Below are 14426 nucleotides of genomic sequence, written 5' to 3'. Positions count from 1 at the left end.
TTACAAGGCAGATTCAAGGGACAAGATCGGTCAGAGCAGTGGCGGCACAGGTGTAAACCAGCGGCGTACAATCCCGAGGTGGCCTTTTCTGCACGTGAAACGTGGGGACAATTCCCACGCTTCATGGGGCGAAGTCAGGGTCACAAATGCTTTATCCTGCCACCCTTGGGGACCCGACCTGGGTTCGTTTACCTATGTCCCTCTCTGTTTACCGCAAGCCCAGATCATCCACCAGGAGCCCAGATCGTTTGCTAGGCTTCGAGACCGTTCGTATCGATCCCGACTGTTACCCCCAGTCAATTGTACCGTCTCCCGAATGACAGTCCCGGACAATACTCAAAATTGGACAGTCCCACTGGGCCTGGACTGGGCCCAACCTTAATTGGCCAGCTAGTGGGCCTGAATCGCGGTCCTGGGCCCACGGCAGGAAACGGGGATAACATTTACCCCCCAAGCCTTCATCTGGGCCTAAGCGGTGGAGGCTTGCCTTGGTCCCAGATACTCCCAGCTATCTCCCTGGTTCCTTCTTAGAATAGTTGGTCCGTGGCAAGGGCCTCGCGTGTCAGGCAACTGCGAAGCCCGGAAAGTTTACCAAGGTCCGGGTTCATTTACTGATGTCCCAATTCGCGACGAGGGGTACACGTGTCGCCTAGCAACCGCTGCACCGATGGCACTTGACCCTGAAAGGTCACCAACTATCTCAAGGGTCGCTAGGCCTAGGCTATTGCGTCAGCTCGGAATTCGAAGCGTCCCATCCGCATGGAGGCTTTCCTTTTCTGGGGCGACTTTGAAGTGCCTCCTTTTCTGGGACGTTGGATCGAAATGGAGTGAATCCAACACTCGAGTGGATTCATTAATGCCTTTGCACGATCCTGGACCGTCCGATGGGGTATTGATCCTATCCGCTGGATCAGAGATTAGCATTTGGGTCTTTATAAACACCCCTCAGGCATTCATTTGAAACCTTTACACTCTTGAGCCAGTCTAAGAACCCGAAGCATTTGTTTATGTCCGAGCTTGCGGATGAAATCTTCCACCGTCTGCTCATTTTGCGCCGTCGCTTTTTTCCAACGGTTCAGGCATCTGCACCCTTGTTTGAGCTTACGTCGTTAGCCTGTCCTCTCGATGAGTTGCTGAACCGTCTTCATCAGTTCAAGACTGAGATTCTACCGTCCTTATCACCAGACAACCACCATTTTTCACGACCAGCAACTCATAGTAAGTTCCTCTACCTTTTGCCTATATAGATATACAAACGTAGGTTTCATGTCATTTTGCTTATCTGATTAGGCTGCTAGAACTTGGATGTGCTTAGAATTAGTGCTAGGGAGACCGCCTCGTCCGGGCCGCTCTAGGCCCTTCCCGGTCCGAAAGCTTCCCGGACAGGGGGTGATGGACCGACTTAGGGGTAGCCTACATTTCATTCTCGATCAAGATCTTGTGGTTCCCTGGTGAACCCGGGCCTGATCCAGAGGGGACTCCAAGCAGTTCGTAGGAGACCCCCCCTCCCCCCCCGCCGTACCTTAACTAACTTTCTTGGGTTTTTGTATTGACGGCTTGGTTTATTTTTTCTTTGCTCCCAGATCATAATCCATGACATCGGGCGTCACCCTTCACTCGGAGGAGGAAGTCAACAAGGCCCCTGTCCTTCTTCCTGGGTCCAGGACCCCTAAAGGCAACATATGAGAGATTGATGCGGTACCGAACTTGTTCCGGAACTACCAAATGTTGTATGCCCTGGAGAAGCACTTGGGCATAGAGTCAACTCCCGGACTCTTCCATAACCACTTGGCCAGGAAACAGGAGCGGGCCTATACCTCCGTGAACGGGTTCGGGGCCTGGAGTGTAGGCCACATCAGTGCGGGAGCTACACTCCCGCTTCATGATTATTTCGTGCTTACACTCCCGCTTCATGATTATTTCGTGCGATTCCTAATGTTCGTGGGGATCGCGCCTTTCCAACTTCTACCCCAAGCTTACCGATTGCTTGCGGGATGGCGCATCTTCTGCACCGTGAAGGAGATCAAGGAGCCAACCCCCGCAGAGATCTTGTACTTGTACAAGATGGAGCCGTAGGTCAACGCCAAGGACAAGACCCTGGATGGTTCTACAGGCTCAAACCACGAGGCAACTACCCCACTCCTACTAGCGCCTGGAAGCATCCCCCGGACGTTCGACACTACTGGTTCATGACGTCCGGGTTTCTCGTAGAGAAGAACCCCACACTGATGCTGGACTTCCAGTGAGTGGGTAAGTGGTTTCCCGATCCTTTACATTGTTTGTCTTCTTTTTCTTTTATTCTCACTGTATCACTTCACATGGCAGGACCTTTTACCCAGACTCCCCTCACCCAGTTCATCTTGGACCAGAAGAAAATCTACTCCGAACTGAGCACGAAGGATCTGGACGTAGGGGGTTACGTCAACACCGACAACCTCCGATTGATCGAATTGCTCGCGGCCCACCAAAAAATCAACGCCCTGAGCCTCCGGGGAATATAGTGTGAGAAAGATCCCGCTTTGAGGGAGCAGTTGGCCCTAGAACACATCAGGGTCGTAGAGGCCGCGGCGCTCGCGGATGCGGCCAAGCAGAAGGGGGACTTAGCTCGGTCGAAGGAGGCGGCCACCTCCGAGGAGCTGGAAGCCCTCTTCAACAAGGCACTGCCGAACACGGGGGCTCCTGAAGCTAGTGTATCAAGGTGAGGTAACTCACCTATGATTTTGACTTATGCTCCTCAAGTTGGGGACTTAGCTAGGGCTAGGCTAGCACATCGAAGACCCGCGTTCGGTGCTGACCGGGAAACGAGACCTTCGTCTCCCGTTGCCGTAGGCTTGGAAATTCTCATGTACCTGTCCGGGTTCCTCCAATACCGGAATTTTCTACATCCAGATGACATGGGGGAACGAGTCTAATCTTTCGCGTTAGATGAATTGAGTCATGTTCGGGGCTTAGATAAGGGTTCGTCTCGGGTCACTCTTAGTCTTGACTTCTCTGTTTGCTTGTTAATTGTACTGAATCCTTTTTATTTGTGTTTGTTTTAGAAGATTCCGACATGTTCAACCCCGTGGATGAGATAAGGCAGCTCCTCGAGATCCGGGCTGCCAGGACTACCAAGGCCGTAGCAAGGAAAGTTGTGAAGAAAACATTCAAGGAACCGGGCTCGGAGCTCCACCATAGCAAGGAGACCCTAGGGGCGGATCCTCAACCCAGCTCGGTTGCACTTGCCGCGGTTCTGATTACGGCTGTGGACCTAGCCACCGTCCCCAACCTTCCCATTCACCCCCCGGTGATCGATCTGGAGCTGGAACCATCGGTAAGCCAGAGTTCTGGGAAAAGGGCAGCGGAGACAGGCACGGTGGAGGCAGAAACTGGGTACAAGAGGGCCCGGACGAGGCAGGCTGGTTCGGCTGGAGAGTCTTTCGGGGAAAGACGCCTTACCAAGAAGGACCATCGGCAACACTGGCCCTTCCCGTCCATCAGGCCTTACCTGAGGAGGGGGAAGCCGTCTTGCGAGATGAGCGGTCCAAACTTATTTCCCAGACCTGGGAGAGTGGCTGGGAAAGGACGAACGAGGTCTATAAGGCCCTGACAATTTGTCGTCAGGTTGAATTCGCTGGTCGCCCGGCGGCTTTCAGTGCCCCTCAGCCGATCGTGGATCGGCCAATTGCCGAGATGGGTTTCTGCACCAAGTTGGGGCAGGACACAACCCCATTTGCAGCAGACCTACTGGATCAGGTGGGGAACACCCGTCCAATCTCCAACTGAAGTGATATGCCACCATCGCCAACCCGAACATGCTGTTCATTTCCCAAGCTCTCCGCCACCAAGCCACCGCTCTAAGTTCGCTTTGCATTGTCTCTCTCTGTTTCCCTGTTTAGTAAGGACTTCTAACTTTGCTTTGTTCCAGGATGCTTTATTATCCCACCGGGATGCTGACCTGGTGGCCGAGGCGGCCATGAAGATGGAGACGCTCTAGCTGAAGCTGGAGACGGCCGGGAACCAAAGATAAGCCGCCAAGGAGGCCTTGGCCAGGGAGACAGTCCAGGCAAGGGAGTCCCTGGAAAAAGCGGTTACTCAGGCGGAAGCGAACCGCGCGGAGTTCGATCGGGTCACTTTTTGGCTTAAAGAGGTCATGTCCCTGAAAGAGGTTGAGGCTGATGAGAAGATAGCCCTTCTGGAGGCGGAGCTTCTCTGAGTAAGGGCCACACAGGAGGTAGCTGCGACTCAGTCCATCCAGGACTGGGAGAGGGTCGAAGGCTTGGAGGTGCGGATCCATGAGCTGGACGGCTCGCTTCGCAAGGAGCTGACGGCGCATGAAGAGACCTGCCACGCAAAAGAGCAGGCGGATGACCTACTGTGCGTCACCTTCGAGGAGGCCATCTACATGGCCTGGCGCAAGGACAAGAACATGAACCTCCTACTTTTTCCTGATCCTGATTCAAAGAGAGCTGAATTTGAGGCCAAGGAGAAAGCTGACGCGGAGCTCATGGATGACGAAGAGGCGGACGGAGACGTCCCGGGGGGACCAGGACCTGGTGAAGCTTAGACCCCAATCTTCACATCACCTTTTTCCTTTTATTTTGTAATATTTTTACGGACGCATACGCGTCCAAGACAGTTTTTGGTGTTTTATCCAATTTATTTATGTATTTATTTTTGTTTCTCTCTTTTTTACCACTGTGCATGAATGATCTGAGCGTTTGGTCCCAGTTCCAATGGCCTGGACTAAACTATTCCCAACTTTAACTTATCAATTCACTTTAATCCTGTTATCCAGGACCCAACGGCCTGAGTCATTAGAAGGTTGATAGTCATTACTTAATCTACTCGTCCAGTCCTCAACTTTGAAAATCTGACGGCCTGAGCCATCGGGGTTATTCGATTAGCTTATTTTGAAACCTAAACTAGGTTCCCATGGCCTGGGCCGCACTACTTTTGCACACACCTGGGACCTGCACTCTAACAGTCGCGAGCTATGTCCTTGCTCTGGGGCATACTGGATATTTCTATCCTCCGGACAGCGTTCGTCCGAGGCAGGACCAGCCTAAGGCTTGGTCCTTTTTATTATACCCCCAGACATTGTTCGTCGGGGCAGGACCAGCTTGAGGCTTGGTCCTTTTTATTATACCACCGAACATCGTTCGTCCGGGGTGGGACCAGCCTGAGGCTTTGCCTTTTTTATTATACCCCTGGACATCGTTCATCTGGGGTGGGACCAACCTGAGGCTTGGTCCCTTTTATTATACCCCCGGACATCGTTCGTCTGGGGTGGGACCAGCCTGAGGCTTGGTCCTTTTAATTATACCCCCGGACATCGTTCGTCCAGGGCAGGACCAGCCCGAGGCTTAGTCTTTATTGATACCCCTGGACGTCGTTCGTCCGGGGCGGGACCAGCCTGAGGCTTGGTCCTCTTTATTATACCCCCGGACATCGTTCGTCTGGGGCGGGACCAGCTTGAGGCTTGGTCCAACGGTGTTTGTAACCACCAGACCTTGCCAGTCTGGGTCGGGACTAGGCCTGAGCCTTGCGCCCCACCTGGTATTTGTTCATACCGGGGACACCCCCCAAGTGAGCGGAGACTTGTCTGGGGTCACTTGAGTAGAATTTTCATTGTCTGATAACATTTATTTATGGCATTTTGTACATGCCATTTTTATTATTCGAGGAATCGCCCTGAGGCGTACACTATTTACAACGAAAATATAAAAATGGAACATGTTCTCTTGACTACTGATAGTATTTACGGAGATGTTCCATGTTCCAGGCTCTTGTGACTTCCGTGCCATCGAGCCGCTTTAAACGGTATGTTCTGGGGCACACTTCATGGTGGACTTCGTACGACCCTTCCCAATTTGGTCCCAAAACCCCTACTCCCGGATCTTAAGTAGCGGGGAAGACTCTTCTCAGGACCAGATCGCCGGTTTCGAACCTTCGGCTTTTTACTTTAGAGTTGAAATGTCGTGCGATCTTGCCTTGGTACATCTTCAACTGCACTTGTGACTCTTCCCGGATCTCCTCGATGAGATCTAAGGACTCCTGGAGTAAGGCATGGTTCTGGGCGGGATCGTACGAGTCTCTTCGGTGAGATAGGACAGTCGTCTCCACAGGGATGACGACTTCGCATCCGTAGACCCTGGAGTAAGGAGTGTGCTCGGTAGATGTCCTTTCGGTGGTCCGGTAGGCCCACAACACACGGGGCAACTCTTCGAGCCACTTGCTTTTGCAGGCTTGGAGTTTTTTCTTTAACATCCCTTTCAAGATTTTGTTGACGGCCTCTATCTGCCCGTTTTCCTGGGGCCTGGCGACCACAAAGAAGCTTTTGACGATACCATGTCTTTCATAGAAATCTGTGAAGTTGATGCTGTCAAACTGCTTCCCGTTATCAGATACAATCTTATAGGGGAGCCCGTACCGACACGCAATATTGTTGATGACGAAATCTAGGGCCTTCTTCGAGGTGATAGTATTCATGGGCTCCGCCTCAACCCACTTGGTATAGTAGAAGACAGCCACAATGGCGTATTTCACCCCTCCCTTCCCGATCGGGAGCGATACTACCAGATCGATTCCCCACACCGCGAAAGGCCAGGGGCTAGTCATCAGGGGTTATTTTTGTTGGAAGGGCTCGCGGGACCTTCGCGTATCTTTGGCTCGCACTCGCGGACGTAGTCAATACAATCATTCTTCATGGTTGGCTAGAAATATCCTTGGCGCAGGATCTTTTTGGATAGACTGAGTCCGACTGTGTGGTCTTCGAAGAAGCCTTCGTGCACTTCATGCATGATTGCGCTCAGTTCGGTCCCGGACACGCACTTGAGGTATGGCATGGACAACCCCCTACGGTAGAGTTTTCCGTCCATCATGACATATTTGTGGACCTGGTACTAAAGCTTCCTAGCTGCAGCTTTGTTCGCTGGTACCCCACCGGTTGTCAGATAGTGGACAAGGGGTCCCATCTAGGACGTGGAGTGGTCAATGGCGTTGATCGCGGAGACTCGAATGCTTGGCATGGAGAGATGGTTAACGGGGACTAGTCCGGACAGCTCCGCTTCGGCATCGGTGGCTAATTTTGCTAGTGTGTCTGGGAATACATTTTGCTCTCTGGGGATCTGGCAGATGGAGTGCCTCTTGAACGCTTGCAGTATTTCTCTTGTGTGAGTGACATAATCCGCCATTCTCTCCCCTTTGGTTTGATATTCTCCCGAGACTTGCCTGACAACCAGCTGGGAATCGCTGTAGATCTTTAGGTTCATGGCCCCTACTTCCCGGGCCAGAGGCAACCCAGCTAGCATGGCCTCGTGCTTGGCCTCGTTCTTTAATGCCTTGAAATGGAAACACAGGACGTTTCGCAACTGGTGTCCTTGCGGCACACTAGGATGATTCCAGCCCCTACTCCATTCTCATTCGAGGCCCCGTCCACGAACACCATCCATATGGGCGCCGCGGGGTCCGCGGGATCGTCCCCCTGGGTGATACTGGAACATTCCACGATGAAGTCGGGTAGGGCTTTTCCCTTGATTGAGACTCTAGGAACGTAGGCTATATCGAACTGACTTAGTTCCGTGGCCCACTTTAAGAGTCTCCCTGACGACTCGGGCCTCTGCAACATTTGCCGCAAGGGGTGGTTGGTCAGAACTTTTATGGTGTGGGCCTGGAAGTAAGGACAGTGTTTCCGGGACGCCATCAGTAGAAAAAATGTTAACTTTTCAATTAGTGGATACCGTGACTCAACCCGAACAACCTTTTACTCACGTAGTATACCGGGAGCTGGGCTTTTTCCTCCTCCCGCACTAGTGCGGCGCTGATCGTGTGCTCGGTCACTGCCAAATAGAGATATAGAGGCTCTTCGTCCACTGGTTTTGCCAATATCGGCGCTCGGTCCAGGTGCTATTTCAGCTTTTGAAAAGCCTCTTCGCACTCAACTGACCATTCGAAATGTTGGCTTCGCCGGAGAACATTGAAGAACGGGATGCACTTGTCTGTGGCCTTAGAGACGAAACGGCTTAGGGCGGCTATCCGCCCGGTCAGACTTTGCACGTCTTTATGCGTCAGGGGAGAGGGCATATCAATCAGTGCCTTGATCTTATCTGGATTGACTTCTATTCCCCGGAAGCTCACTATGAACCCCAAGAACTTCCCGGAGGCCACACCGAAAGTGCATTTCTTAGGATTCAGCTTCATCACATACTTTTGAATGACCGTGAAGGCCTCGACCAGGTTGCCCGAATGTTTCCCAGAGGTCTTGGATTTGACCAGCATATCGTCAATGTAGACTTGCATGTTTCGCCGCAGCTGGGCTCGGAACATTCAGTTGACGAGCTTCTGATAGGTGGCCTTGGTGTTTTTGAGCCCGAAGGGCATGACAATGTAGCAGTATATCCCCTTGTTGGTTTGGAAACTGGTATGCTCCTGGTTTGCTACATGCATAGAAATCTGATTGTAGCCGGAGTAAGCGTCCATGAAGATTAAGATCTCATACCCGGATGTCGCATCCATCGTCTGATCGATCCGGGGAAGCGGGAAGCAATCCTTAGGGCAAGCCTTGTTGAGATCCGTTAAATCGATGCATGTCCTCCATGTCCCATTTGGCTTCGGTACCAGAACGGGGTTGGCCAGCCATACGGGGTATACAGCTTCGCGCATGAAGTTGATCGACGACAGCTTTTCTACTTCCAGCTTGAGGGCCTCGGCCCTCTCCGTTCTCAAGGGCCTTCGTTTCTGCCGGACCGGGGTCGTGTCTGGGTTGATATTCAATGCATGGCAGATGATGTTACGGTCGACCCCCGTCATATCTGAATGAGACCAGGCTAGAATATCTTGGTTCTCCTTTACTTGGGCGATTATGGCGGCTTGGACCTCTGCCGGTAGATTTTTCCCGACTTGGATTATCCTGGTCGGATCGGTGTCACTAATGCACACCTCCTCAATCTCGTCCATGGGCTCTAGGCCACGGTCGTCTCCTATCCTCGGTTCCAACTCGTCCTCCTCCTGAAGAACTCTTCCAGCCGGGGGAGGAGGAACCAGGCCGATGACTTCCTCGAAGGGTTCCTTCCGGTCCATGTAGATTGGTCAGGCGGACACGTGGTAACATTTTTGGGTGCTCTTCTGATCTCCCCGGACTGTTCCCACCCCTCCACTGTCACAAGGGAATATCATGCGAAGATAAAGATGGATGTGATCGCCCCGAACTCGATTAGTGCGGGCCAGCCGAAAATGACATTATATGCAGTGGGGCAATCCATTACTACGAACGTGCAGAACTTGAACGAGTGATGCAACTCTCTCCCCAATGTTACGGGCAACTGTACTTTTCCCATGGGGAGTATCGCATCCCTGTTGAAGCCGAAGATCTGGGTTGGGCACGATGCCAGATCCGCTTTGGTCAAGCCAATCGCGGCAAAGGCGGGCTTGAACATGATGTTGACGGAGCTTCCGTCGTCCACCAGCTTATTGGCGATCTGGGCATCTATGACCAGAGGGTCATGGTGCGGGAAATGGATGTTACGGGCGTCGTCCTCCGTGAAGGTGATAGGGAGGTTCATCAGCTTCGGGTGCTGAGTCGGGGCTTGGACCAGAGCGCACACCTTCTGATCATGGTCGAGCTCGCTAACGTAGCACTTTTTATCATTCCTGGATGGCCCTCCCAGGTGAGGCCCGCCTGAAATGGTGCCCACATGCCTGTCCACGTGGGGGTGCAGTCCCAGATGGATAAGGCATTCCAGGTCTGGGTGATTGTGCAACGGGGACCCCTTGAGGGGTCTGTCCCGTCGGGCCCTGTTCATATCCTCCCGGAGGCAGATATGCTCCGAGCCCACCCGGGACCGCGGGTTGTACGAGAACTACTGACAGGCTCGGGACTCCCACGGGCATCCTGACCCACTGGTGGAGATGCCCCAGCTTGATCAGATTCTCGATCTCATCCTTCAGCTGCCGACGCTCTTCAGTCGTGTGGCCCACATCCTTATGGTAAGCGCACTGTTTGTTGGTGTCTCTCGGATTCCTCCCTCCTTTGAACATGGGGGTAAGCTTCCGGTAGTGAATCACCCTTTCTTTGGCTAGGAAGATGTTCTCCCTGGTGTCCACCAAATTGGTGTATTCCGAATATTGGGGCTCGTAGCCCGTCTTGCCTCTCTTAGACGCCTCAGATCGATTTTGGCCCTTGCCGGACCACTTCCCTCGAGAGGGGGTTGCACTTGCCTAAGTTCCCCCTACCTGGGACTGCTGAGCCCCAACAGGGGCGGCGCTGTACCCGACTAGTGCGGCTCCATATCCGGATAAAGGGGCGGACTGGACTGGGGCGTATCTTGAAGAGGCAGGACCGTACACTGTAGGCGTGGTGTAGGTAACCCCGGGCGTAGCCGCTGAACCTGGGGCAATCGAGGGAGTGACGTAGGGCTATGACGGGAACTTTACCCTGTACCCTGGGAACGCCTAGGCATTGGGCTCAGGCGCCGGCGGCCACCCAAACGCCTGGATCTGAGCCTCCTCCCAGTTGACGAACCCCTGGGCCCTCCTTATGAATTCCTCTAAGGTAGCCACCTTGCTACGCTGCATGTCATCCCAGAGGGGGTCCCAGCCCGGGTCCTGGATTGCAATGCCACCAGGCGTTGCTCATCGTCCACCTTGGTCTTGGCGGCCTCTTCGGTGAAACGTTGGATGTAGGCCCTTAGTGTCTCCGCGGGGAGCTGTTTAAGGTTGGCGAGGGCACTGATTTGCAGGTCCATTCTCATGGCAGCCATGAACTGCTTGTGAAACGCCGACTGTAGCCCTGACCAGGATTGGATGGATCCTGGCTTGAGTCTCTTCCACCACTCTTCGATGGGACCGTTTAGAGTGATCGAAAAATAAAGGCACTTGCCGTCATCACTAACGTGGACCACGATCATAAGTCGGTTGTACCGGGACAGATGATCCCTGGGGTCGGTTTCCCAGTATAGGCAGTGAGACTCGGCATCTTGAACGCCTTGGGGAGCACATCGTCCAGAATGTGCCTCGCACAGGGTTCTTTGTCCTCGTCATCGGAGTCAGTGTTTGCTCCTTCCTGTTTGCAGACCAAGTGGTCTGTGACTTTTTTCACGGTGGCCAGCTGCTCCATGAGCTGCTTGGCCATGCCACCCTCTAGGGGAACTCTCTTGTTCCTCCTGTCATTGATGTTTCTCCTAAGGTCGCCACCTCAGCGGTGGATCTTTTCCTTATGGGCCCGCTCTTTCCGAGCATTTAGACCATCGCGCAGGTCCACCCTGGATGTGTCGTCCCCAGAACTAAGGGCGTGGTGTTCCTCGTTATCCAGGCATTCCCAAAAAATTTTGTTCACTGAAGAACCGGGGTGCAAAGACCTTTCCCATTAGGCTTGCCCTGGGCCATACCGGGGCCTAGTACCCTGCGGCCGCGTCCCCTGCGGATTGGTCGGGTGGCCCTTTCCTGGGATGGGGCGCACCTTCTCTTTCCTATGGAGCAGCCAGGGACGGCGCCAGGCTCTCTAGACGGGGGGCTTTTTCCCTTGGGTGTTTGCCCTGACCTTCTTTTTCTCTCGGTCCGGGTTTCCTGGGCCTGGCTCAGGAGCCTACCCCGGAGGAGGGGTCGGCCTCACATCTTTAGGGGCTCCGGTTTTGGCTTGCGGAATGGGCTGTTGCCCTCCCGGAGGGAGGCCAGCTGGGGGATTGGTCGCTGGACCCTGCGCGTCTATGAAAGCCTGGAAGGCTTGGAGAGACTCTTGCATCTGCCGAGATGCCTCCACCTGCTCAGAAATCCTGGCTTCTTGGTCCAGGACTTGCTGCCTCAGTCTAGTCACCTCCAGATCCTCCTGGTTGGGGTCCACTCCTCCTGGGATCTCGGGATCCTCAACTTCATCATGGTACTCCCCCTCATTCCCCTCCTCTTCCTTGTAATAGTCCTCCTCGTACTCCGTTCCACCTTCGTAGTCCCGTGACTCATCAGGGTGTGACGTCTGATGAGGAGTGTCCTCAGATGGACTTTGAGGAAGAGGTTGGGTGGGCATTGGCTCTCCATTGCCCTGTTCTGGGTTAGTAGGGTCGAAAGTGGTGTGTCTTGTATTCACCATTTTTGTAGAGGTTTGATGTCAACACTAGCTTTCTCAGGCTCTCAATGAAAACCCCAAAATGTTTACCGAGCTTTTCGAAAACTATAATAATAAAAGATAAGAGAGATTAAAGAGAAAGGGTTTAGAAGTTGTAAGTAAGATTTTTACGTGGTTGGGGCGTTAATGAGCCTTAGTCCACGAGACGGTTGTATTAGAGCTTAGAGAATCTATAAAAATGGAGTTTTCTCTTAGTTTTAGCAGAGTAACTGTATACACGCTAAACCGTCCCTTCTCCAGTGCTCTGTTACATGTATTTATAGGTTCACAGGTGCACTGGGCGTGGGCCAGGCTGACCCGGGCCCAAAAAAGATATAAATACTGCTTGCTTCTCTACTGGAAGCACAATACTGAAGAATTAAAACATAAAAGAAAAATGTTAACTTGAGCCCATTGGGCCAGCCCAAACCGTATCTATCATCCGAAAAATTAGAGCTTTTGGTCTGGGCATCTCGAGTTACGAGGCAGATTCAAGGGACTAGATCGGTCAAAGCAGTGGTGGCACAGGTCTAAACCAGAGGCGTAAAATCCCGAGGTGGCCTTTTCTGCAGGTGAAACGTGGGGACAATTCCCACGCTTCATGGGGCAAAGTCAGGGTCACGGATGCTTTATCCTGCCACCCTTGGTGACCCAACCCAGGTTTGTTTTCCTATGTCCCTCTTTGTTTATCGCAAGCCCAGATCATCCACCAGGAGCCCAGATCGTTTACCAGCTTCGGGACCGTTCGCATTGATCCCTACTGTTACTTCCAGCCAGTTGTACTGTCTCCTGGATGATCGTCCCGAACAATACTCCCCGGATGCCTTCCGGGCCTCGCCTAGAATTGGGTTATTGATATCCATCATACTCCTTGCCAACGGGCCCGGACTGGGCCTAACCTTAATTGGCCAGCTAGTGGGCCTGGATCGCGGTCCCGGGCCCACGGCAGGAAACGGGAATAACAATAAGGTAATGTTCTTCTTTGATTTTCTTAGAAGATCTAATGGTTTTCATATAGTGATAGAAATGAGAAGAAGAAAAGTTTATAAATGAGGTTCATTGTTTTCTAATCTCGTTCGTTTTTTAGTGGTTAGATTAGAAGATAATATAATATCTTGAGTTTTTGTTATATGTGATTAATATGTAAATAATCTAGTAGATTATTGGTTAATATGTTAGCATGTTATAGAATTATCTTATTATGTGATAACGACAAGTTATTAGAATGAAAATTTTATGAGTTCTATATGACATGCATAAATATATTGATTTTGTGAATCAATAGAAATATGAAATCATATGTGTATGATACTTGTAATTTATGTTTACATGTTAATAAAGATCCATGTTAGTATGATATAAGTCATATATGTTGACAACTATGTGAAATTATATTGAAATATAATCATGTAAACATTTGTGAGGTGTTAATAGGTTTTATCCAATATTATTGTTAGTATGTGATTTGTGAATAAAAGAATTATCTGAGAATTAAAAATTTTCTCATTTAAAAGATGAGCATCTCATTTTATGAGATAAGAAAAGAAGAACCTAAGGGGGTTACATCTTTTAATGGTTGTGTCTTTCCATTGCAAGAAAAATGGATCCAGGTGGATTCAAAAATTGTGGGATGACATGTTGACTCAATAGACTTACAGTCTAGAGTGTGGTCAAATGAAATATATTTGAGAATTATTTAGTGACAATAATTCTTAAATATTCAATGAGGAGACATTTCAAATTTTGAGAAGCAATTTTGAATCTTTACACCAATAGTGAATAAAAGAGAACTTTATTCATTTTGGTTAAAGATGGTGATATGTTTTAATTAATCTTAGTGAAGAGATAATTTTAAACAAAAACATAAGAAATTAAGAAATCAAAGTGTTTAAATAAATCAATGAAGGTTTATTTTCTTTGATTTAAAGTGTTTAATAAATTAACATTTTCATTTTGATTTTGATGAGAAAATCAATGGATGTCAAATTGATGTTTTAAAAAGAATCTCAAAGAGACTCTTAAGAAATACACAAAAGTTGTTTAATTGATTTTGAGATTATTTAGACAACTAAAAATGAAAATTTGTGATTATTTGTTTGAGAAATTCTCACATTACATTTGTGTTCACATTTTATTTTGTGAAATATATAAAAGAAAGCAACCAAGTGAAAGTTACTTTCAAATAAGTGTTTCTTGCTTTAGCAAGTAAATAAATCAAGATAAGCATTGAGCTTTTATCTTGAGAGTTTATCATGTGGCATAGAGGACTCATGATGAACTTTGAGAAACATTGGTCTAGATTTATCTTGGAGGATAAATGACTTAATATAAATGAAGAGATTTCTATTTT

Source organism: Humulus lupulus, chromosome 7, assembly GCF_963169125.1.
Source record: "Humulus lupulus chromosome 7, drHumLupu1.1, whole genome shotgun sequence".
Classification (NCBI taxonomy): domain Eukaryota; kingdom Viridiplantae; phylum Streptophyta; class Magnoliopsida; order Rosales; family Cannabaceae; genus Humulus; species Humulus lupulus.
Note: the sequence above shows the minus strand (reverse complement) of the source record.